Here is a 23,292-nt window from a genome sequence, read left to right on the forward strand (position 1 = left end):
TTGGATTCCCTTGTGCATGTGGTGCCCTTTACTCCCGATGACACCTACTAGTCAATGTTGGCATTTCAAGGTGTAACATCCCTCTGAAGGAAAATACAAGAGAAAACGAACTAAATATATACATTTAGCTTTGAATCCAAAGAACCTAGAGGCATTATAGCTATGAGAACCCTGATGCAGCTATGCTAGGCTACTGAGAACCAGGTGTTCTTCTATCAGTGATGAGAACGCTTAATCATCCGATCATGTTGGGTAAAGCACTTGAATGCAACCAAGTCTGCACCCCCATGATAGATTGCCCCCGGGGGCTTGACTCAATTGAAAGACGGTCCACATAAGCTGTGTCTTTCATGTCATTGGCGACTTTTACAGTTCCGTTCACTATCTGACTTCTAATATTTACCTAGACTGTCTTGAAAAATGGAGGCCTAATACAGATTCAAGTTCAGTCAAAGATTCCCCTCACTTACCACACTCCCTTCACCCCAGAGAATACATAAACCCAGCATTTGCTGAATCTAGCGGAAGGCCATCGTTTCTTTGTGGGAGCTAAGTATTCAATTCCTATCTATTTCATACGAGAGTATTTGACCTTTATGGGGTTCCCTGTTGTTCACAGAGGATGAAGCTAGAGGAACTCTGATTCTAGGAGGGGCTTGCTCTTCTCTTACTGGCTTCATTGCAGCTCAGGTACTGATCCCTCAAAATGGATGCCTGAGTGGAGGGGAGGGAAGAGCAAGTGCTTGATAGCTAGGCCCAAACCTGGGAAAAGGCTTACCTGGGCTTGGTGCACTTTGATCTGAATGGCTTGGAATTGCCCCTTGGGTCGTGTGGATTATCTGACCTCTTTCAAGAACATGAGCGTTTTTATCATCTCTGCCATCTCTTCTCTTTAGACGTCAGGGATCTTGGACCCGTTCTTGGAGCAGAGAATTGAGGAACTTCCTCCAGTCCACGGTGGCCCTCCGTAGGTTTCTGCTAGTATCAGCGAGGTTCAATATGTCTCATGAATGCCTTTCGAGCCTGCAATCCTCTACAGCTGTCTCCAGGCCAGTATTCTCTATTGTAGCAGAACATCTCTCATCAATGTGTTCGCATCTCTCCTCAATCCGTGCAGCCATATTTTCGGCCAGCTTCTCTTCGTGTCTCCCATAAAGTCGACTTCAACAGGACTGGGCAAGTCTGAAAGGACCTCGGAGCCTCTCCAGTAAGCTGAAGACAGGCAGATCTTCCACTGTCTGCCCTTTCAGGTTCTGGAAACTGACCCGTGAACTCAGGTCTTTGGGCAGCAGCAGTATCTCGAACTGACACAGCTTCCCGGACCAAAGATCTAAGCCAAGCTCCACAGAGGGCGGCAGCCCCTCCATCGCACTGATCCACCCACAGAACTCTGCCCGGTTACCTAGGATCCACCAGCCACAACAAGCCTCGCGGTACACACCAACATTCCACCTGGAATCCAACCGCTAACTGCCATCCCCAATGGCTGCTGCATCTTGTCAGTGTTGGGGGAGGGGCTGCATCCGACGAGAGGTTCCTAAGGTAAATGTGATTCTACCCACTAGCGTCCCATGGGCCTTTGTTCTTCCCTCTTTCCTTTTGTTCAGATCTGTATGCACTGTAGCAACGGAGGGAAGTGTGTCCATTTTCAGTTGAATGTTTCACACGTCTTTAAACTTTCTAACAGTTCACAGTACACAGAGACCCACTAAGGGAAACTATTGTTCCTGTAATATGGGCACACCCGCAATACATAGCCGTCGGTTGATTTCTGCTGAAACACCCGCATTCACGGGACATCTATCCATTTGTTTCAAGGGGGCTGAAATTCCTAGGAATGATACAATCCCCAATGTGCACTTTACTGCCTGTCTCTTTTGATCTTAGTACACTTTTGTGGAGCTACTTTTCCTTGTTATAGGCTTGTGCCATTTCTTCTCGACGTAGTGTAGAAGATGGCATTCATTCATCCTGTTGGAAGACTTGCAAGTCTATATCACGGACTAGGAATCCATTGGATTCCAAATCGGCATTTGGGTTAGGTCACGATATGCTCATATGAATCAATATTTACGAATATAAATGCACACCTCTGATTTCCGAATACAGTTGTTCTGAGTACATTCAAGCCGCGATACTGGGTCGATGCGTACTGAATGATCCTTGACATCACCTTGAGTAATTTCTTTTGAATATTCATGTTACCCTACCCTTTTTGTGTTGTTTGTTTGTTTGATTCTTTCTTGGTCTGCTTCTCGTTTGTTTCGCAAACACGTCAGGCCATGCATCTCTCCGTTTGCTTCCAACAGAGAGTCATATAAGCTGACTCCCTTAAGATAGTGCTTCCAATCCCCTATGATTTCCTGCTTCCCTCTCCCATCTTTAGGGTTTTGATGTCCTCCTTGCCTTCTTCTTGTTTCTTCTTTTCCACTCATGCTCTTCTTGCATTTCCAATAAGGGTTTTCTTCTTTCCATTTCATCTTGCTGCTTATCCCTTCAGGGGAGAATTCTCAACCTTTCTTTTAGGATAAGTTTCGAACTGCTGAATTCTTTTAAGATTTGCAGGTCTGTGGCATTCTCTAGGTCTGCTGTTATTAGAAATGGTGGTCATGTGGCATAGGCTACCCTAGATGGCAACATTTTGCCATTCAAGCTATGGTCTATGTCCTGGCACTCCTAACTGTCCTGCAATATTGCTGCTGAGATAGCAGCTGAAACCCCTCTGGAGGTTCTCTTGTGACTATGTTGCTTTCCTCCAGGTGCATTTTAAATCACTGGGATGCTCATGAACTTTGTCGATTTGGATCATACAGCTGCTGCTAAGTCTATTGGGATTCCACCTCTTTTGGACGCTGTGTACTTCCTGAATTCGCCTAGATGATTCTATCTTGGCTTTCAGCAAGTTTCAGTCTGATTTTTCTACACATAACCTTTCAAACATTGTTTGTTTCTTTATCTCTTGCTTTTCCATCTGGGACTCTTGCGAATTTTAGTCTTTCATGCCTTGTCTTCAACCAGGATTCAACAGCAATGTTTTCATTGGTTTGCACTTGCTTTCCTATGTGTGCTTCTGACCGAGGGATTTGTGATCCCCTGTCTTCAAAGTCATTCACGCGTCCCTCTGCAATATCTCATCTGCTTAGGACGGAATGTTAGCCCTGATATTTTCTCATCCCCTGAGTTTTCTGATATTATTTGGCTCGTCTTTAGGCTTTCTCTTCCCCTTTTCTGGTATTCTGCCTTTTGTGATTCTGAGACACTGTTGTTCTTCAGTGATTCCCTCACCTCCATTTTCAATACTTGCTCTGGATAGCGTTTTGCAGTCTAGTTGTCTGAAAGCTTATCTTTAGGGCCTTCAATCTCTTTGGAACTGAAAATGGTACTTCCTTTTCCTTTTACTGTATTTCTTCATCTCTACTGGTCAGGTAATTTCAGGTATTTATGTAGACTTCTAGGGCTTGGTTAAGTGAAAACTTTAGACTCTTGGCTCTACACAATTGCATGGGATTTCTGTGAGGACAAATTTTCATAGACATTGATGCCATGTCCTGTTCCTGTGTGTGTTGTCTGGTCTATCTCCAATTGCTGGTGTTGCCTTTGTTGTGATGAACCCCCAACATTATTTCGATTAGGATAACCTCATTTTGATTACGCTTATCTCACAAATCTGAAAGAGCACAGGACACTTCCTCTGGTGGAAATGGAGCTTCTAAAGGTTCTCAGCTCTGCATTCTACTCTATGTTATTTTGGAGTGTTTCCAGAAGAGCAGAGTGTGAGTGCGCTTGTGCTTTGTAGTGCCACGGGAATGTCCCACTGAAACCAGTTCTTCCAAGAGCTTCTCTGTCTACAGAAACACCAGTGGAAGCATATCTATGGATGTCACACATCAGGGCCTGCTGGAATGATCCCGCAGCCCGAACTTGGTGTCCTCGCTGCCGAACCGTGCCGGTGCCATCCAAAATGTAGCATCCGCTTTTGAGAGATAAACTGAAGGAAATCCTTCCTCTTCTCACGCTGTGGTCTTGGACCACACTTCCTTGTCCTCTCATCCTTGTGGCACGGGTGCACGAAGGCAACCACAGAGCTGTTGCACATCCTGTGCCTCAAACCAAACCATAATCACAGCCCAGGTTATGAATGTAGCAGATCCTAAGGCTTTTCATTCTGAATTCAAACCCAAGGCCCCATGGATCCCTCAGACCCGATGCACAATATCTCTGATTCAGCCCCACACATGCTCTATTGGCAAAATGCCAAATTGGTCTCTGGTCCTGCAGATGCACTGGGTGTGGCCATGGGACATATCGATAATTTCAACTGCGTGCGCCAGGGTGGTTGCTTGCTCATTGGGGTCACAGGTCGGTTTGCTCTCTTGATAGGACCCACCACATCCCACAACGCACTCCAGATCCCTGAGACTCAGCCTGTGCCCTCATCCGTAGCCCTATCCCTCCCTGAACGCTGCCTCTGCTACCTCAAATTTGGCAGCTCGGATCTTGGTCTCAGAATCAACTGTGGGGATATTTTGCACTGGATTCTTTGAGTTCTGTCAGCCAAGCATCTGCTGTGCACTCTTCTAACACTCAGCGCATCACCTTCAATCCCATGTCTCCTGTCCGCTTGAGAGTGTGCGTCCAAGTTAAAGAGAGTTTCACCTTTACTGCTCCATCAACAGGGCTCAGACCATGCACTGGTATCCATTCCCTGCTTTTCCTTCTCCTGCTTCCAGGTGTTCTGAGGCCTCATCCTGTCTTTGGAAGTAACAGACCTCTCTTCGGCAAGTGTCCTGTGCCAAGGGCTGGGTGAGTGGATGTTTCCATTGCTGTGTTCATGGGAGCGAGTGAGCGCAGGTTGCACTGCTTCTCTGTCAACTGGGCATCGATGAATCAACACTTTCCAGATACATTTCACAGAAATGTGATTTTTTTTTTATCTCTTTGTTTCTATACAGCCGTGGTGGGAGGGATTGTCCGAAGACTCCAGTTTTGACATTGTGTTGATCTCTCATTTGCAGTCTTTAAAAATTTAATAGAATTGATATAAATGTTTTGGGAGTTATACGAAAATGAAGTTAGTTTCTGAAACATACTAAATCGACCTAGAAGCCAGACTTGTCAATTTCGGTAACATTTTGTCAGCTCTAAGGAAAACATAGACAGATAGAATGCAAACTAGCAGTCCGAACTGTTAAAGGGGTCATGTCAACTCTTTACTGTGGAAGCCTCCGAAACCAACAGGAACCATGAAATAACTAATGGAAACATGAAATAACCCCCAAGCTTGGATTCCCTTGTGCATGTGGTGCCCTTTACTCCCGATGACACCTACTAGTCAATGTTGGCATTTCAAGGTGTAACATCCCTCTGAAGGAAAATACAAGAGAAAACGAACTAAATATATACATTTAGCTTTGAATCCAAAGAACCTAGAGGCATTATAGCTATGAGAACCCTGATGCAGCTATGCTAGGCTACTGAGAACCAGGTGTTCTTCTATCAGTGATGAGAACGCTTAATCATCCGATCATGTTGGGTAAAGCACTTGAATGCAACCAAGTCTGCACCCCCATGATAGATTGCCCCCGGGGGCTTGACTCAATTGAAAGACGGTCCACATAAGCTGTGTCTTTCATGTCATTGGCGACTTTTACAGTTCCGTTCACTATCTGACTTCTAATATTTACCTAGACTGTCTTGAAAAATGGAGGCCTAATACAGATTCAAGTTCAGTCAAAGATTCCCCTCACTTACCACACTCCCTTCACCCCAGAGAATACATAAACCCAGCATTTGCTGAATCTAGCGGAAGGCCATCGTTTCTTTGTGGGAGCTAAGTATTCAATTCCTATCTATTTCATACGAGAGTATTTGACCTTTATGGGGTTCCCTGTTGTTCACAGAGGATGAAGCTAGAGGAACTCTGATTCTAGGAGGGGCTTGCTCTTCTCTTACTGGCTTCATTGCAGCTCAGGTACTGATCCCTCAAAATGGATGCCTGAGTGGAGGGGAGGGAAGAGCAAGTGCTTGATAGCTAGGCCCAAACCTGGGAAAAGGCTTACCTGGGCTTGGTGCACTTTGATCTGAATGGCTTGGAATTGCCCCTTGGGTCGTGTGGATTATCTGACCTCTTTCAAGAACATGAGCGTTTTTATCATCTCTGCCATCTCTTCTCTTTAGACGTCAGGGATCTTGGACCCGTTCTTGGAGCAGAGAATTGAGGAACTTCCTCCAGTCCACGGTGGCCCTCCGTAGGTTTCTGCTAGTATCAGCGAGGTTCAATATGTCTCATGAATGCCTTTCGAGCCTGCAATCCTCTACAGCTGTCTCCAGGCCAGTATTCTCTATTGTAGCAGAACATCTCTCATCAATGTGTTCGCATCTCTCCTCAATCCGTGCAGCCATATTTTCGGCCAGCTTCTCTTCGTGTCTCCCATAAAGTCGACTTCAACAGGACTGGGCAAGTCTGAAAGGACCTCGGAGCCTCTCCAGTAAGCTGAAGACAGGCAGATCTTCCACTGTCTGCCCTTTCAGGTTCTGGAAACTGACCCGTGAACTCAGGTCTTTGGGCAGCAGCAGTATCTCGAACTGACACAGCTTCCCGGACCAAAGATCTAAGCCAAGCTCCACAGAGGGCGGCAGCCCCTCCATCGCACTGATCCACCCACAGAACTCTGCCCGGTTACCTAGGATCCACCAGCCACAACAAGCCTCGCGGTACACACCAACATTCCACCTGGAATCCAACCGCTAACTGCCATCCCCAATGGCTGCTGCATCTTGTCAGTGTTGGGGGAGGGGCTGCATCCGACGAGAGGTTCCTAAGGTAAATGTGATTCTACCCACTAGCGTCCCATGGGCCTTTGTTCTTCCCTCTTTCCTTTTGTTCAGATCTGTATGCACTGTAGCAACGGAGGGAAGTGTGTCCATTTTCAGTTGAATGTTTCACACGTCTTTAAACTTTCTAACAGTTCACAGTACACAGAGACCCACTAAGGGAAACTATTGTTCCTGTAATATGGGCACACCCGCAATACATAGCCGTCGGTTGATTTCTGCTGAAACACCCGCATTCACGGGACATCTATCCATTTGTTTCAAGGGGGCTGAAATTCCTAGGAATGATACAATCCCCAATGTGCACTTTACTGCCTGTCTCTTTTGATCTTAGTACACTTTTGTGGAGCTACTTTTCCTTGTTATAGGCTTGTGCCATTTCTTCTCGACGTAGTGTAGAAGATGGCATTCATTCATCCTGTTGGAAGACTTGCAAGTCTATATCACGGACTAGGAATCCATTGGATTCCAAATCGGCATTTGGGTTAGGTCACGATATGCTCATATGAATCAATATTTACGAATATAAATGCACACCTCTGATTTCCGAATACAGTTGTTCTGAGTACATTCAAGCCGCGATACTGGGTCGATGCGTACTGAATGATCCTTGACATCACCTTGAGTAATTTCTTTTGAATATTCATGTTACCCTACCCTTTTTGTGTTGTTTGTTTGTTTGATTCTTTCTTGGTCTGCTTCTCGTTTGTTTCGCAAACACGTCAGGCCATGCATCTCTCCGTTTGCTTCCAACAGAGAGTCATATAAGCTGACTCCCTTAAGATAGTGCTTCCAATCCCCTATGATTTCCTGCTTCCCTCTCCCATCTTTAGGGTTTTGATGTCCTCCTTGCCTTCTTCTTGTTTCTTCTTTTCCACTCATGCTCTTCTTGCATTTCCAATAAGGGTTTTCTTCTTTCCATTTCATCTTGCTGCTTATCCCTTCAGGGGAGAATTCTCAACCTTTCTTTTAGGATAAGTTTCGAACTGCTGAATTCTTTTAAGATTTGCAGGTCTGTGGCATTCTCTAGGTCTGCTGTTATTAGAAATGGTGGTCATGTGGCATAGGCTACCCTAGATGGCAACATTTTGCCATTCAAGCTATGGTCTATGTCCTGGCACTCCTAACTGTCCTGCAATATTGCTGCTGAGATAGCAGCTGAAACCCCTCTGGAGGTTCTCTTGTGACTATGTTGCTTTCCTCCAGGTGCATTTTAAATCACTGGGATGCTCATGAACTTTGTCGATTTGGATCATACAGCTGCTGCTAAGTCTATTGGGATTCCACCTCTTTTGGACGCTGTGTACTTCCTGAATTCGCCTAGATGATTCTATCTTGGCTTTCAGCAAGTTTCAGTCTGATTTTTCTACACATAACCTTTCAAACATTGTTTGTTTCTTTATCTCTTGCTTTTCCATCTGGGACTCTTGCGAATTTTAGTCTTTCATGCCTTGTCTTCAACCAGGATTCAACAGCAATGTTTTCATTGGTTTGCACTTGCTTTCCTATGTGTGCTTCTGACCGAGGGATTTGTGATCCCCTGTCTTCAAAGTCATTCACGCGTCCCTCTGCAATATCTCATCTGCTTAGGACGGAATGTTAGCCCTGATATTTTCTCATCCCCTGAGTTTTCTGATATTATTTGGCTCGTCTTTAGGCTTTCTCTTCCCCTTTTCTGGTATTCTGCCTTTTGTGATTCTGAGACACTGTTGTTCTTCAGTGATTCCCTCACCTCCATTTTCAATACTTGCTCTGGATAGCGTTTTGCAGTCTAGTTGTCTGAAAGCTTATCTTTAGGGCCTTCAATCTCTTTGGAACTGAAAATGGTACTTCCTTTTCCTTTTACTGTATTTCTTCATCTCTACTGGTCAGGTAATTTCAGGTATTTATGTAGACTTCTAGGGCTTGGTTAAGTGAAAACTTTAGACTCTTGGCTCTACACAATTGCATGGGATTTCTGTGAGGACAAATTTTCATAGACATTGATGCCATGTCCTGTTCCTGTGTGTGTTGTCTGGTCTATCTCCAATTGCTGGTGTTGCCTTTGTTGTGATGAACCCCCAACATTATTTCGATTAGGATAACCTCATTTTGATTACGCTTATCTCACAAATCTGAAAGAGCACAGGACACTTCCTCTGGTGGAAATGGAGCTTCTAAAGGTTCTCAGCTCTGCATTCTACTCTATGTTATTTTGGAGTGTTTCCAGAAGAGCAGAGTGTGAGTGCGCTTGTGCTTTGTAGTGCCACGGGAATGTCCCACTGAAACCAGTTCTTCCAAGAGCTTCTCTGTCTACAGAAACACCAGTGGAAGCATATCTATGGATGTCACACATCAGGGCCTGCTGGAATGATCCCGCAGCCCGAACTTGGTGTCCTCGCTGCCGAACCGTGCCGGTGCCATCCAAAATGTAGCATCCGCTTTTGAGAGATAAACTGAAGGAAATCCTTCCTCTTCTCACGCTGTGGTCTTGGACCACACTTCCTTGTCCTCTCATCCTTGTGGCACGGGTGCACGAAGGCAACCACAGAGCTGTTGCACATCCTGTGCCTCAAAGCAAACCATAATCACAGCCCAGGTTATGAATGTAGCAGATCCTAAGGCTTTTCATTCTGAATTCAAACCCAAGGCCCCCTGGATCCCTCAGACCCGATGCACAATATCTCTGATTCAGCCCCACACATGCTCTATTGGCAAAATGCCAAATTGGTCTCTGGTCCTGCAGATGCACTGGGTGTGGCCATGGGACATATCGATAATTTCAACTGCGCGCGCCAGGGTGGTTGCTTGCTCATTGGGGTCACAGGTCGGTTTGCTCTCTTGATAGGACCCACCACATCCCACAACGCACTCCAGATCCCTGAGACTCAGCGTGTGCCATCATCCGTAGCCCTATCCCTCCCTGAACGCTGCCTCTGCTACCTCAAATTTGGCAGCTCGGAGCTTGGTCTCAGAATCAACTGTGGGGATATTTTGCACTGGATTCTTTGAGTTCTGTCAGCCAAGCATCTGCTGTGCACTCTTCTAACACTCAGCGCATCACCTTCAATCCCATGTCTCCTGTCCGCTTGAGAGTGTGCGTCCAAGTTAAAGAGAGTTTCACCTTTACTGCTCCATCAACAGGGCTCAGACCATGCACTGGTATCCATTCCCTGCTTTTCCTTCTCCTGCTTCCAGGTGTTCTGAGGCCTCATCCTGTCTTTGGAAGTAACAGACCTCTCTTCGGCAAGTGTCCTGTGCCAAGGGCTGGGTGAGTGGATGTTTCCATTGCTGTGTTCATGGGAGCGAGTGAGCGCAGGTTGCACTGCTTCTCTGTCAACTGGGCATCGATGAATCAACACTTTCCAGATACATTTCACAGAAATGTGATTTTTTTTTTTATCTCTTTGTTTCTATACAGCCGTGGTGGGAGGGATTGTCCGAAGACTCCAGTTTTGACATTGTGTTGATCTCTCATTTGCAGTCTTTAAAAATTTAATAGAATTGATATAAATGTTTTGGGAGTTATACGAAAATGAAGTTAGTATCTGAAACATACTAAATCGACCTAGAAGCCAGACTTGTCAATTTCGGTAACATTTTGTCAGCTCTAAGGAAAACATAGACAGATAGAATGCAAACTAGCAGTCCGAACTGTTAAAGGGGTCATGTCAACTCTTTAGTGTGGAAGCCTCCGAAACCAACAGGAACCATGAAATAACTAATGGAAACATGAAATAACCCCCAAGCTTGGATTCCCTTGTGCATGTGGTGCCCTTTACTCCCGATGACACCTACTAGTCAATGTTGGCATTTCAAGGTGTAACATCCCTCTGAAGGAAAATACAAGAGAAAACGAACTAAATATATACATTTAGCTTTGAATCCAAAGAACCTAGAGGCATTATAGCTATGAGAACCCTGCTGCAGCTATGCTAGGCTACTGAGAACCAGGTGTTCTTCTATCAGTGATGAGAACGCTTAATCATCCGATCATGTTGGGTAAAGCACTTGAATGCAACCAAGTCTGCACCCCCATGATAGATTGCCCCCGGGGGCTTGACTCAATTGAAAGACGGTCCACATAAGCTGTGTCTTTCATGTCATTGGCGACTTTTACAGTTCCGTTCACTATCTGACTTCTAATATTTACCTAGACTGTCTTGAAAAATGGAGGCCTAATACAGATTCAAGTTCAGTCAAAGATTCCCCTCACTTACCACACTCCCTTCACCCCAGAGAAGACATAAACCCAGCATTTGCTGAATCTAGCGGAAGGCCATCGTTTCTTTGTGGGAGCTAAGTATTCAATTCCTATCTATTTCATACGAGGGTATTTGACCTTTATGGGGTTCCCTGTTGTTCACAGAGGATGAAGCTAGAGGAACTCTGATTCTAGGAGGGGCTTGCTCTTCTCTTACTGGCTTCATTGCAGCTCAGCTACTGATCCCTCAAAATGGATGCCTGAGTGGAGGGGAGGGAAGAGCAAGTGCTTGATAGCTAGGCCCAAACCTGGGAAAAGGCTTACCTGGGCTTGGTGCACTTTGATCTGAATGGCTTGGAATTGCCCCTTGGGTCGTGTGGATTTTCTGTCCTCTTTCAAGAACATGAGCGTTTTTATCATCTCTGCCATCTCTTCTCTTTAGACGTCAGGGATCTTGGACCCGTTCTTGGAGCAGAGAATTGAGGAACTTCCTCCAGTCCACGGTGGCCCTCCGTAGGTTTCTGCTAGTATCAGCGAGGTTCAATATGTCTCATGAATGCCTTTCGAGCCTGCAATCCTCTACAGCTGTCTCCAGGCCAGTATTCTCTATTGTAGCAGAACATCTCTCATCAATGTGTTCGCATCTCTCCTCAATCCGTGCAGCCATATTTTCGGCCAGCTTCTCTTCGTGTCTCCCATAAAGTCGACTTCAACAGGACTGGGCAAGTCTGAAAGGACCTCGGAGCCTCTCCAGTAAGCTGAAGACAGGCAGATCTTCCACTGTCTGCCCTTTCAGGTTCTGGAAACTGACCCGTGAACTCAGGTCTTTGGGCAGCAGCAGTATCTCGAACTGACACAGCTTCCCCGACCAAAGACCTAAGCCAAGCTCCACAGAGGGCGGCAGCCCCTCCATCGCACTGATCCACCCACAGAACTCTGCCCGGTTACCTAAGATCCACCAGCCACAACAAGCCTCGCGGTACACACCAACATTCCACCTGGAATCCAACCGCTAACTGCCATCCCCAATGGCTGCTGCATCTTGTCAGTGTTGGGGGAGGGGCTGCATCCGACGAGAGGTTCCTAAGGTCAAAGTGATTCTACCCACTAGCGTCCCATGGGCCTTTGTTCTTCCCTCTTTCCTTTTGTTCAGAACTGTATGCACTGTAGCAACGGAGGGAAGTGTGTCCATTTTCAGTTGAATGTTTCACACGTCTTTAAACTTTCTAACAGTTCACAGTACACAGAGACCCACTAAGGGAAACTATTGTTCCTGTAATATGGGCACACCCGCAATACATAGCCGTCGGTTGATTTCTGCTGAAACACCCGCATTCACGGGACATCTATCCATTTGTTTCAAGGGGGCTGAAATTCCTAGGAATGATACAATCCCCAATGTGCACTTTACTGCCTGTCTCTTTTGATCTTAGTACACTTTTGCGGAGCTACTTTTCCTTGTTATAGGCTTGTGCCATTTCTTCTCGACGTAGTGTAGAAGATGGCATTCATTCATCCTGTTGGAAGACTTGCAAGTCTATATCACGGACTAGGAATCCATTGGATTCCAAATCGGCATTTGGGTTAGGTCACGATATGCTCATATGAATCAATATTTACGAATATAAATGCACGCCTCTGATTTCCGAATACAGTTGTTCTGAGTACATTCAAGCCGCGATACTGGGTCGATGCGTACTGAATGATCCTTGACATCACCTTGAGTAATTTCTTTTGAATATTCATGTTACCCTACCCTTTTTGTGTTGTTTGTTTGTTTGATTCTTTCTTGGTCTGCTTCTCGTTTGTTTCGCAAACACGTCAGGCCATGCATCTCTCCATTTGCTTCCAACAGAGAGTCATATAAGCTGACTCCCTTAAGATAGTGCTTCCAATCCCCTATGATTTCCTGCTTCCCTCTCCCATCTTTAGGGTTTTGATGTCCTCCTTGCCTTCTTCTTGTTTCTTCTTTTCCACTCATGCTCTTCTTGCATTTCCAATAAGGGTTTTCTTCTTTCCATTTCATCTTGCTGCTTATCCCTTCAGGGGAGAATTCTCAACCTTTCTTTTAGGATAAGTTTCGAACTGCTGAATTCTTTTAAGATTTGCAGGTCTGTGGCATTCTCTAGCTCTGCTGTTATTAGAAATGGTGGTCATGTGGCATAGGCTACCCTAGATGGCAGCATTTTGCCATTCAAGCTATTGTCTATGTCCTGGCACTCCTAACTGTCCTGCAATATTGCTGCTGAGATAGCAGCTGAAACCCCTCTGGAGGTTCTCTTGTGACTATGTTGCTTTCCTCCAGGTGCATTTTAAATCACTGGGATGCTCATGAACTTTGTCGATTTGGATCATACAGCTGCTGCTAAGTCTATTGGGATTCCACCTCTTTTGGACGCTGTGTACTTCCTGAATTCGCCTAGATGATTCTATCTTGGCTTTCAGCAAGTTTCAGTCTGATTTTTCTACACATAACCTTTCAAACATTGTTTGTTTCTTTATCTCTTGCTTTTCCATCTGGGACTCTTGCGAATTTTAGTCTTTCATGCCTTGTCTTCAACCAGGATTCAACAGCAATGTTTTCATTGGTTTGCACTTGCTTTCCTATGTCTGCTTCTGACCGAGGGATTTGTGTTCCCCTGTCTTCAAAGTCATTCACGCGTCCCTCTGCAATATCTCATCTGCTTAGGACGGAATGTTAGCCCTGATATTTTCTCATCCACTGGGTTTTCTGATATTATTTGGCTCATCTTTAGGCTTTCTCTTCCCCTTTTCTGGTATTCTGCCTTTTGTGATTCTGAGACACTGTTGTTCTTCAGTGATTCCCTCACCTCCATTTTCAATACTTGCTCTGGAGAGCGTTTTGCAGTCTAGTTGTCTGAAAGCTTATCTTTAGGGCCTTCAATCTCTTTGGAACTGAAAATGGTACTTCCTTTTCCTTTTACTGTATTTCTTCATCTCTACTGGTCAGGTAATTTCAGGTATTTATGTAGAATTCTAGGGCTTGGTTAAGTGAAAACTTTAGACTCTTGGCTCTACACAATTGCATGGGATTTCTGTGAGGACAAATTTTCATAGACATTGATGCCATGTCCTGTTCTTGTGTGTGTTGTCTGGTCTATCTCCAATTGCTGGTGTTGCCTTTGTTGTGATGAACCCCCCATACTGTTTCGATTAGGATAACCTCATTTTGATTACGCTTATCTCACAAATCTGAAAGAGCACAGGACACTTCCTCTGGTGGAAATGGAGCTTCTAAAGGTTCTCAGCTCTGCATTCTACTCTATGTTATTTTGGAGTGTTTCCAGAAGAGCAGAGTGTGAGTGCGCTTGTGCTTTGTAGTGCCACGGGAATGTCCCACTGAAACCAGTTCTTCCAAGAGCTTCTCTGTCTACAGAAACACCAGTGGAAGCATATCTATGGATGTCACACATCAGGGCCTGCTGGAATGATCCCGCAGCCCGAACTTGGTGTCCTCGCTGCCGAACCGTGCCGGTGCCATCCAAAATGTAGCATCCGCTTTTGAGAGATAAACTGAAGGAAATCCTTCCTCTTCTCACGCTGTGGTCTTGGACCACACTTCCTTGTCCTCTCATCCTTGTGGCACGGGTGCACGAAGGCAACCACAGAGCTGTTGCACATCCTGTGCCTCAAACCAAACCATAATCACAGCCCAGGTTATGAATGTAGCAGATCCTAAGGCTTTTCATTCTGAATTCAAACCCAAGGCCCCATGGATCCCTCAGACCCGATGCACAATATCTCTGATTCAGCCCCACACATGCTCTATTGGCAAAATGCCAAATTGGTCTCTGGTCCTGCAGATGCACTGGGTGTGGCCATGGGACATATCGATAATTTCAACTGCGTGCGCCAGGGTGGTTGCTTGCTCATTGGGGTCACAGGTCGGTTTGCTCTCTTGATAGGACCCACCACATCCCACAACGCACTCCAGATCCCTGAGACTCAGCGTGTGCCATCATCCGTAGCCCTATCCCTCCCTGAACGCTGCCTCTGCTACCTCAAATTTGGCAGCTCGGAGCTTGGTCTCAGAATCAACTGTGGGGATATTTTGCACTGGATTCTTTGAGTTCTGTCAGCCAAGCATCTGCTGTGCACTCTTCTAACACTCAGCGCATCACCTTCAATCCCATGTCTCCTGTCCGCTTGAGAGTGTGCGTCCAAGTTAAAGAGAGTTTCACCTTTACTGCTCCATCAACAGGGCTCAGACCATGCACTGGTATCCATTCCCTGCTTTTCCTTCTCCTGCTTCCAGGTGTTCTGAGGCCTCATCCTGTCTTTGGAAGTAACAGACCTCTCTTCGGCAAGTGTCCTGTGCCAAGGGCTGGGTGAGTGGATGTTTCCATTGCTGTGTTCATGGGAGCGAGTGAGCGCAGGTTGCACTGCTTCTCTGTCAACTGGGCATCGATGAATCAACACTTTCCAGATACATTTCACAGAAATGTGATTTTTTTTTTTTATCTCTTTGTTTCTATACAGCCGTGGTGGGAGGGATTGTCCGAAGACTCCAGTTTTGACATTGTGTTGATCTCTCATTTGCAGTCTTTAAAAATTTAATAGAATTGATATAAATGTTTTGGGAGTTATACGAAAATGAAGTTAGTTTCTGAAACATACTAAATCGACCTAGAAGCCAGACTTGTCAATTTCGGTAACATTTTGTCAGCTCTAAGGAAAACATAGACAGATAGAATGCAAACTAGCAGTCCGAACTGTTAAAGGGGTCATGTCAACTCTTTACTGTGGAAGCCTCCGAAACCAACAGGAACCATGAAATAACTAATGGAAACATGAAATAACCCCCAAGCTTGGATTCCCTTGTGCATGTGGTGCCCTTTACTCCCGATGACACCTACTAGTCAATGTTGGCATTTCAAGGTGTAACATCCCTCTGAAGGAAAATACAAGAGAAAACGAACTAAATATATACATTTAGCTTTGAATCCAAAGAACCTAGAGGCATTATAGCTATGAGAACCCTGCTGCAGCTATGCTAGGCTACTGAGAACCAGGTGTTCTTCTATCAGTGATGAGAACGCTTAATCATCCGATCATGTTGGGTAAAGCACTTGAATGCAACCAAGTCTGCACCCCCATGATAGATTGCCCCCGGGGGCTTGACTCAATTGAAAGACGGTCCACATAAGCTGTGTCTTTCATGTCATTGGCGACTTTTACAGTTCCGTTCACTATCTGACTTCTAATATTTACCTAGACTGTCTTGAAAAACGGAGGCCTAATACAGATTCAAGTTCAGTCAAAGATTCCCCTCACTTACCACACTCCCTTCACCCCAGAGAAGACATAAACCCAGCATTTGCTGAATCTAGCGGAAGGCCATCGTTTCTTTGTGGGAGCTAAGTATTCAATTCCTATCTATTTCATACGAGAGTATTTGACCTTTATGGGGTTCCCTGTTGTTCACAGAGGATGAAGCTAGAGGAACTCTGATTCTAGGAGGGGCTTGCTCTTCTCTTACTGGCTTCATTGCAGCTCAGGTACTGATCCCTCAAAATGGATGCCTGAGTGGAGGGGAGGGAAGAGCAAGTGCTTGATAGCTAGGCCCAAACCTGGGAAAAGGCTTACCTGGGCTTGGTGCACTTTGATCTGAATGGCTTGGAATTGCCCCTTGGGTCGTGTGGATTATCTGACCTCTTTCAAGAACATGAGCGTTTTTATCATCTCTGCCATCTCTTCTCTGTAGACGTCAGGGATCTTGGACCCGTTCTTGGAGCAGAGAATTGAGGAACTTCCTCCAGTCCACGGTGGCCCTCCGTAGGTTTCTGCTAGTATCAGCGAGGTTCAATATGTCTCATGAATGCCTTTCGAGCCTGCAATCCTCTACAGCTGTCTCCAGGCCAGTATTCTCTATTGTAGCAGAACATCTCTCATCAATGTGTTCGCATCTCTCCTCAATCCGTGCAGCCATATTTTCGGCCAGCTTCTCTTCGTGTCTCCCATAAAGTCGACTTCAACAGGACTGGGCAAGTCTGAAAGGACCTCGGAGCCTCTCCAGTAAGCTGAAGACAGGCAGATCTTCCACTGTCTGCCCTTTCAGGTTCTGGAAACTGACCCGTGAACTCAGGTCTTTGGGCAGCAGCAGTATCTCGAACTGACACAGCTTCCCGGACCAAAGACCTAAGCCAAGCTCCACAGAGGGCGGCAGCCCCTCCATCGCACTGATCCACCCACAGAACTCTGCCCAGTTACCTAAGATCCACCAGCCACAACAAGCCTCGCGGTACACACCAACATTCCACCTGGAATCCAACCGCTAACTGCCATCCCCAATGGCTGCTGCATCTTGTCAGTGTTGGGGGAGGGGCTGCATCCGACGAGAGGTTCCTAAGGTCAAAGTGATTCTACCCACTAGCGTCCCATGGGCCTTTGTTCTTCCCTCTTTCCTTTTGTTCAGAACTGTATGCACTGTAGCAACGGAGGGAAGTGTGTCCATTTTCAGTTGAATGTTTCACACGTCTTTAAACTTTCTAACAGTTCACAGTACACAGAGACCCACTAAGGGAAACTATTGTTCCTGTAATATGGGCACACCCGCAATACATAGCTGTCGGTTGATTTCTGCTGAAACACCCGCATTCACGGGACATCTATCCATTTGTTTCAAGGGGGCTGAAATTCCTAGGAATGATACAATCCCCAATGTGCACTTTACTGCCTGTCTCTTTTGATCTTAGTACACTTTTGCGGAGCTACTTTTCCTTGTTATAGGCTTGTGCCATTTCTTCTCGACGTAGTGTAGAAGATGGCATTCATTCATCCTGTTGGAAGACTTGCAAGTCTATATCACGGACTAGGAATCCATTGGATTCCAAATCGGCATTTGGGTTAGGTCACGATATGCTCATATGAATCAATATTTACGAATATAAATGCACGCCTCTGATTTCCGAATACAGTTGTTCTGAGTACATTCAAGCCGCGATACTGGGTCGATGCGTACTGAATGATCCTTGACATCACCTTGAGTAATTTCTTTTGAATATTCATGTTACCCTACCCTTTTTGTGTTGTTTGTTTGTTTGATTCTTTCTTGGTCTGCTTCTCGTTTGTTTCGCAAACACGTCAGGCCATGCATCTCTCCATTTGCTTCCAACAGAGAGTCATATAAGCTGACTCCCTTAAGATAGTGCTTCCAATCCCCTATGATTTCCTGCTTCCCTCTCCCATCTTTAGGGTTTTGATGTCCTCCTTGCCTTCTTCTTGTTTCTTCTTTTCCACTCATGCTCTTCTTGCATTTCCAATAAGGGTTTTCTTCTTTCCATTTCATCTTGCTGCTTATCCCTTCAGGGGAGAATTCTCAACCTTTCTTTTAGGATAAGTTTCGAACTGCTGAATTCTTTTAAGATTTGCAGGTCTGTGGCATTCTCTAGCTCTGCTGTTATTAGAAATGGTGGTCATGTGGCATAGGCTACCCTAGATGGCAGCATTTTGCCATTCAAGCTATTGTCTATGTCCTGGCACTCCTCCCTGTCCTGCAATATTGCTGCTGAGATAGCAGCTGAAACCCCTCTGGAGGTTCTCTTGTGACTATGTTGCTTTCCTCCAGGTGCATTTTAAATCACTGGGATGCTCATGAACTTTGTCGATTTGGATCATACAGCTGCTGCTAAGTCTATTGGGATTCCACCTCTTTTGGACGCTGTGTACTTCCTGAATTCGCCTAGATGATTCTATCTTGGCTTTCAGCAAGTTTCAGTCTGATTTTTCTACACATAACCTTTCAAACATTGTTTGTTTCTTTATCTCTTGCTTTTCCATCTGGGACTCTTGCGAATTTTAGTCTTTCATGCCTTGTCTTCAACCAGGATTCAACAGCAATGTTTTCATTGGTTTGCACTTGCTTTCCTATGTGTGCTTCTGACCGAGGGATTTGTGTTCCCCTGTCTTCAAAGTCATTCACGCGTCCCTCTGCAATATCTCATCTGCTTAGGACGGAATGTTAGCCCTGATATTTTCTCATCCACTGAGTTTTCTGATATTATTTGGCTCATCTTTAGGCTTTCTCTTCCCCTTTTCTGGTATTCTGCCTTTTGTGATTCTGAGACACTGTTGTTCTTCAGTGATTCCCTCACCTCCATTTTCAATACTTGCTCTGGAGAGCGTTTTGCAGTCTAGTTGTCTGAAAGCTTATCTTTAGGGCCTTCAATCTCTTTGGAACTGAAAATGGTACTTCCTTTTCCTTTTACTGTATTTCTTCATCTCTACTGGTCAGGTAATTTCAGGTATTTATGTAGACTTCTAGGGCTTGGTTAAGTGAAAACTTTAGACTCTTGGCTCTACACAATTGCATGGGATTTCTGTGAGGACAAATTTTCATAGACATTGATGCCATGTCCTGTTCTTGTGTGTGTTGTCTGGTCTATCTCCAATTGCTGGTGTTGCCTTTGTTGTGATGAACCCCCAACATTATTTCGATTAGGATAACCTCATTTTGATTACACTTATCTCACAAATCTGAAAGAGCACAGGACACTTCCTCTGGTGGAAATGGAGCTTCTAAAGGTTCTCAGCTCTGCATTCTACTCTATGTTATTTTGGAGTGTTTCCAGAAGAGCAGAGTGTGAGTGCGCTTGTGCTTTGTAGTGCCACGGGAATGTCCCACTGAAACCAGTTCTTCCAAGAGCTTCTCTGTCTACAGAAACACCAGTGGAAGCATATCTATGGATGTCACACATCAGGGCCTGCTGGAATGATCCCGCAGCCCGAACTTGGTGTCCTCGCTGCCGAACCGTGCCGGTGCCATCCAAAATGTAGCATCCGCTTTTGAGAGATAAACTGAAGGAAATCCTTCCTCTTCTCACGCTGTGGTCTTGGACCACACTTCCTTGTCCTCTCATCCTTGTGGCACGGGTGCACGAAGGCAACCACAGAGCTGTTGCACATCCTGTGCCTCAAACCAAACCATAATCACAGCCCAGGTTATGAATGTAGCAGATCCTAAGGCTTTTCATTCTGAATTCAAACCCAAGGCCCCATGGATCCCTCAGACCCGATGCACAATATCTCTGATTCAGCCCCACACATGCTCTATTGGCAAAATGCCAAATTGGTCTCTGGTCCTGCAGATGCACTGGGTGTGGCCATGGGACATATCGATAATTTCAACTGCGTGCGCCAGGGTGGTTGCTTGCTCATTGGGGTCACAGGTCGGTTTGCTCTCTTGATAGGACCCACCACATCCCACAACGCACTCCAGATCCCTGAGACTCAGCGTGTGCCATCATCCGTAGCCCTATCCCTCCCTGAACGCTGCCTCTGCTACCTCAAATTTGGCAGCTCGGAGCTTGGTCTCAGAATCAACTGTGGGGATATTTTGCACTGGATTCTTTGAGTTCTGTCAGCCAAGCATCTGCTGTGCACTCTTCTAACACTCAGCGCATCACCTTCAATCCCATGTCTCCTGTCCGCTTGAGAGTGTGCGTCCAAGTTAAAGAGAGTTTCACCTTTACTGCTCCATCAACAGGGCTCAGACCATGCACTGGTATCCATTCCCTGCTTTTCCTTCTCCTGCTTCCAGGTGTTCTGAGGCCTCATCCTGTCTTTGGAAGTAACAGACCTCTCTTCGGCAAGTGTCCTGTGCCAAGGGCTGGGTGAGTGGATGTTTCCATTGCTGTGTTCATGGGAGCGAGTGAGCGCAGGTTGCACTGCTTCTCTGTCAACTGGGCATCGATGAATCAACACTTTCCAGATACATTTCACAGAAATGTGATTTTTTTTTTTATCTCTTTGTTTCTATACAGCCGTGGTGGGAGGGATTGTCCGAAGACTCCAGTTTTGACATTGTGTTGATCTCTCATTTGCAGTCTTTAAAAATTTAATAGAATTGATATAAATGTTTTGGGAGTTATACGAAAATGAAGTTAGTTTCTGAAACATACTAAATCGACCTAGAAGCCAGACTTGTCAATTTCGGTAACATTTTGTCAGCTCTAAGGAAAACATAGACAGATAGAATGCAAACTAGCAGTCCGAACTGTTAAAGGGGTCATGTCAACTCTTTACTGTGGAAGCCTCCGAAACCAACAGGAACCATGAAATAACTAATGGAAACATGAAATAACCCCCAAGCTTGGATTCCCTTGTGCATGTGGTGCCCTTTACTCCCGATGACACCTACTAGTCAATGTTGGCATTTCAAGGTGTAACATCCCTCTGAAGGAAAATACAAGAGAAAACGAACTAAATATATACATTTAGCTTTGAATCCAAAGAACCTAGAGGCATTATAGCTATGAGAACCCTGCTGCAGCTATGCTAGGCTACTGAGAACCAGGTGTTCTTCTATCAGTGATGAGAACGCTTAATCATCCGATCATGTTGGGTAAAGCACTTGAATGCAACCAAGTCTGCACCCCCATGATAGATTGCCCCCGGGGGCTTGACTCAATTGAAAGACGGTCCACATAAGCTGTGTCTTTCATGTCATTGGCGACTTTTACAGTTCCGTTCACTATCTGACTTCTAATATTTACCTAGACTGTCTTGAAAAACGGAGGCCTAATACAGATTCAAGTTCAGTCAAAGATTCCCCTCACTTACCACACTCCCTTCACCCCAGAGAAGACATAAACCCAGCATTTGCTGAATCTAGCGGAAGGCCATCGTTTCTTTGTGGGAGCTAAGTATTCAATTCCTATCTATTTCATACGAGAGTATTTGACCTTTATGGGGTTCCCTGTTGTTCACAGAGGATGAAGCTAGAGGAACTCTGATTCTAGGAGGGGCTTGCTCTTCTCTTACTGGCTTCATTGCAGCTCAGGTACTGATCCCTCAAAATGGATGCCTGAGTGGAGGGGAGGGAAGAGCAAGTGCTTGATAGCTAGGCCCAAACCTGGGAAAAGGCTTACCTGGGCTTGGTGCACTTTGATCTGAATGGCTTGGAATTGCCCCTTGGGTCGTGTGGATTATCTGACCTCTTTCAAGAACATGAGCGTTTTTATCATCTCTGCCATCTCTTCTCTGTAGACGTCAGGGATCTTGGACCCGTTCTTGGAGCAGAGAATTGAGGAACTTCCTCCAGTCCACGGTGGCCCTCCGTAGGTTTCTGCTAGTATCAGCGAGGTTCAATATGTCTCATGAATGCCTTTCGAGCCTGCAATCCTCTACAGCTGTCTCCAGGCCAGTATTCTCTATTGTAGCAGAACATCTCTCATCAATGTGTTCGCATCTCTCCTCAATCCGTGCAGCCATATTTTCGGCCAGCTTCTCTTCGTGTCTCCCATAAAGTCGACTTCAACAGGACTGGGCAAGTCTGAAAGGACCTCGGAGCCTCTCCAGTAAGCTGAAGACAGGCAGATCTTCCACTGTCTGCCCTTTCAGGTTCTGGAAACTGACCCGTGAACTCAGGTCTTTGGGCAGCAGCAGTATCTCGAACTGACACAGCTTCCCGGACCAAAGACCTAAGCCAAGCTCCACAGAGGGCGGCAGCCCCTCCATCGCACTGATCCACCCACAGAACTCTGCCCGGTTACCTAAGATCCACCAGCCACAACAAGCCTCGCGGTACACACCAACATTCCACCTGGAATCCAACCGCTAACTGCCATCCCCAATGGCTGCTGCATCTTGTCAGTGTTGGGGGAGGGGCTGCATCCGACGAGAGGTTCCTAAGGTCAAAGTGATTCTACCCACTAGCGTCCCATGGGCCTTTGTTCTTCCCTCTTTCCTTTTGTTCAGAACTGTATGCACTGTAGCAACGGAGGGAAGTGTGTCCATTTTCAGTTGAATGTTTCACACGTCTTTAAACTTTCTAACAGTTCACAGTACACAGAGACCCACTAAGGGAAACTATTGTTCCTGTAATATGGGCACACCCGCAATACATAGCTGTCGGTTGATTTCTGCTGAAACACCCGCATTCACGGGACATCTATCCATTTGTTTCAAGGGGGCTGAAATTCCTAGGACAGATACAATCCCCAATGTGCACTTTACTGCCTGTCTCTTTTGATCTTAGTACACTTTTGCGGAGCTACTTTTCCTTGTTATAGGCTTGTGCCATTTCTTCTCGACGTAGTGTAGAAGATGGCATTCATTCATCCTGTTGGAAGACTTGCAAGTCTATATCACGGACTAGGAATCCATTGGATTCCAAATCGGCATTTGGGTTAGGTCACGATATGCTCATATGAATCAATATTTACGAATATAAATGCACGCCTCTGATTTCCGAATACAGTTGTTCTGAGTACATTCAAGCCGCGATACTGGGTCGATGCGTACTGAATGATCCT

Source organism: Vicugna pacos, unplaced genomic scaffold (genome assembly GCF_048564905.1).
Source record: "Vicugna pacos unplaced genomic scaffold, VicPac4 scaffold_17, whole genome shotgun sequence".
NCBI classification, from domain to species: domain Eukaryota; kingdom Metazoa; phylum Chordata; class Mammalia; order Artiodactyla; family Camelidae; genus Vicugna; species Vicugna pacos.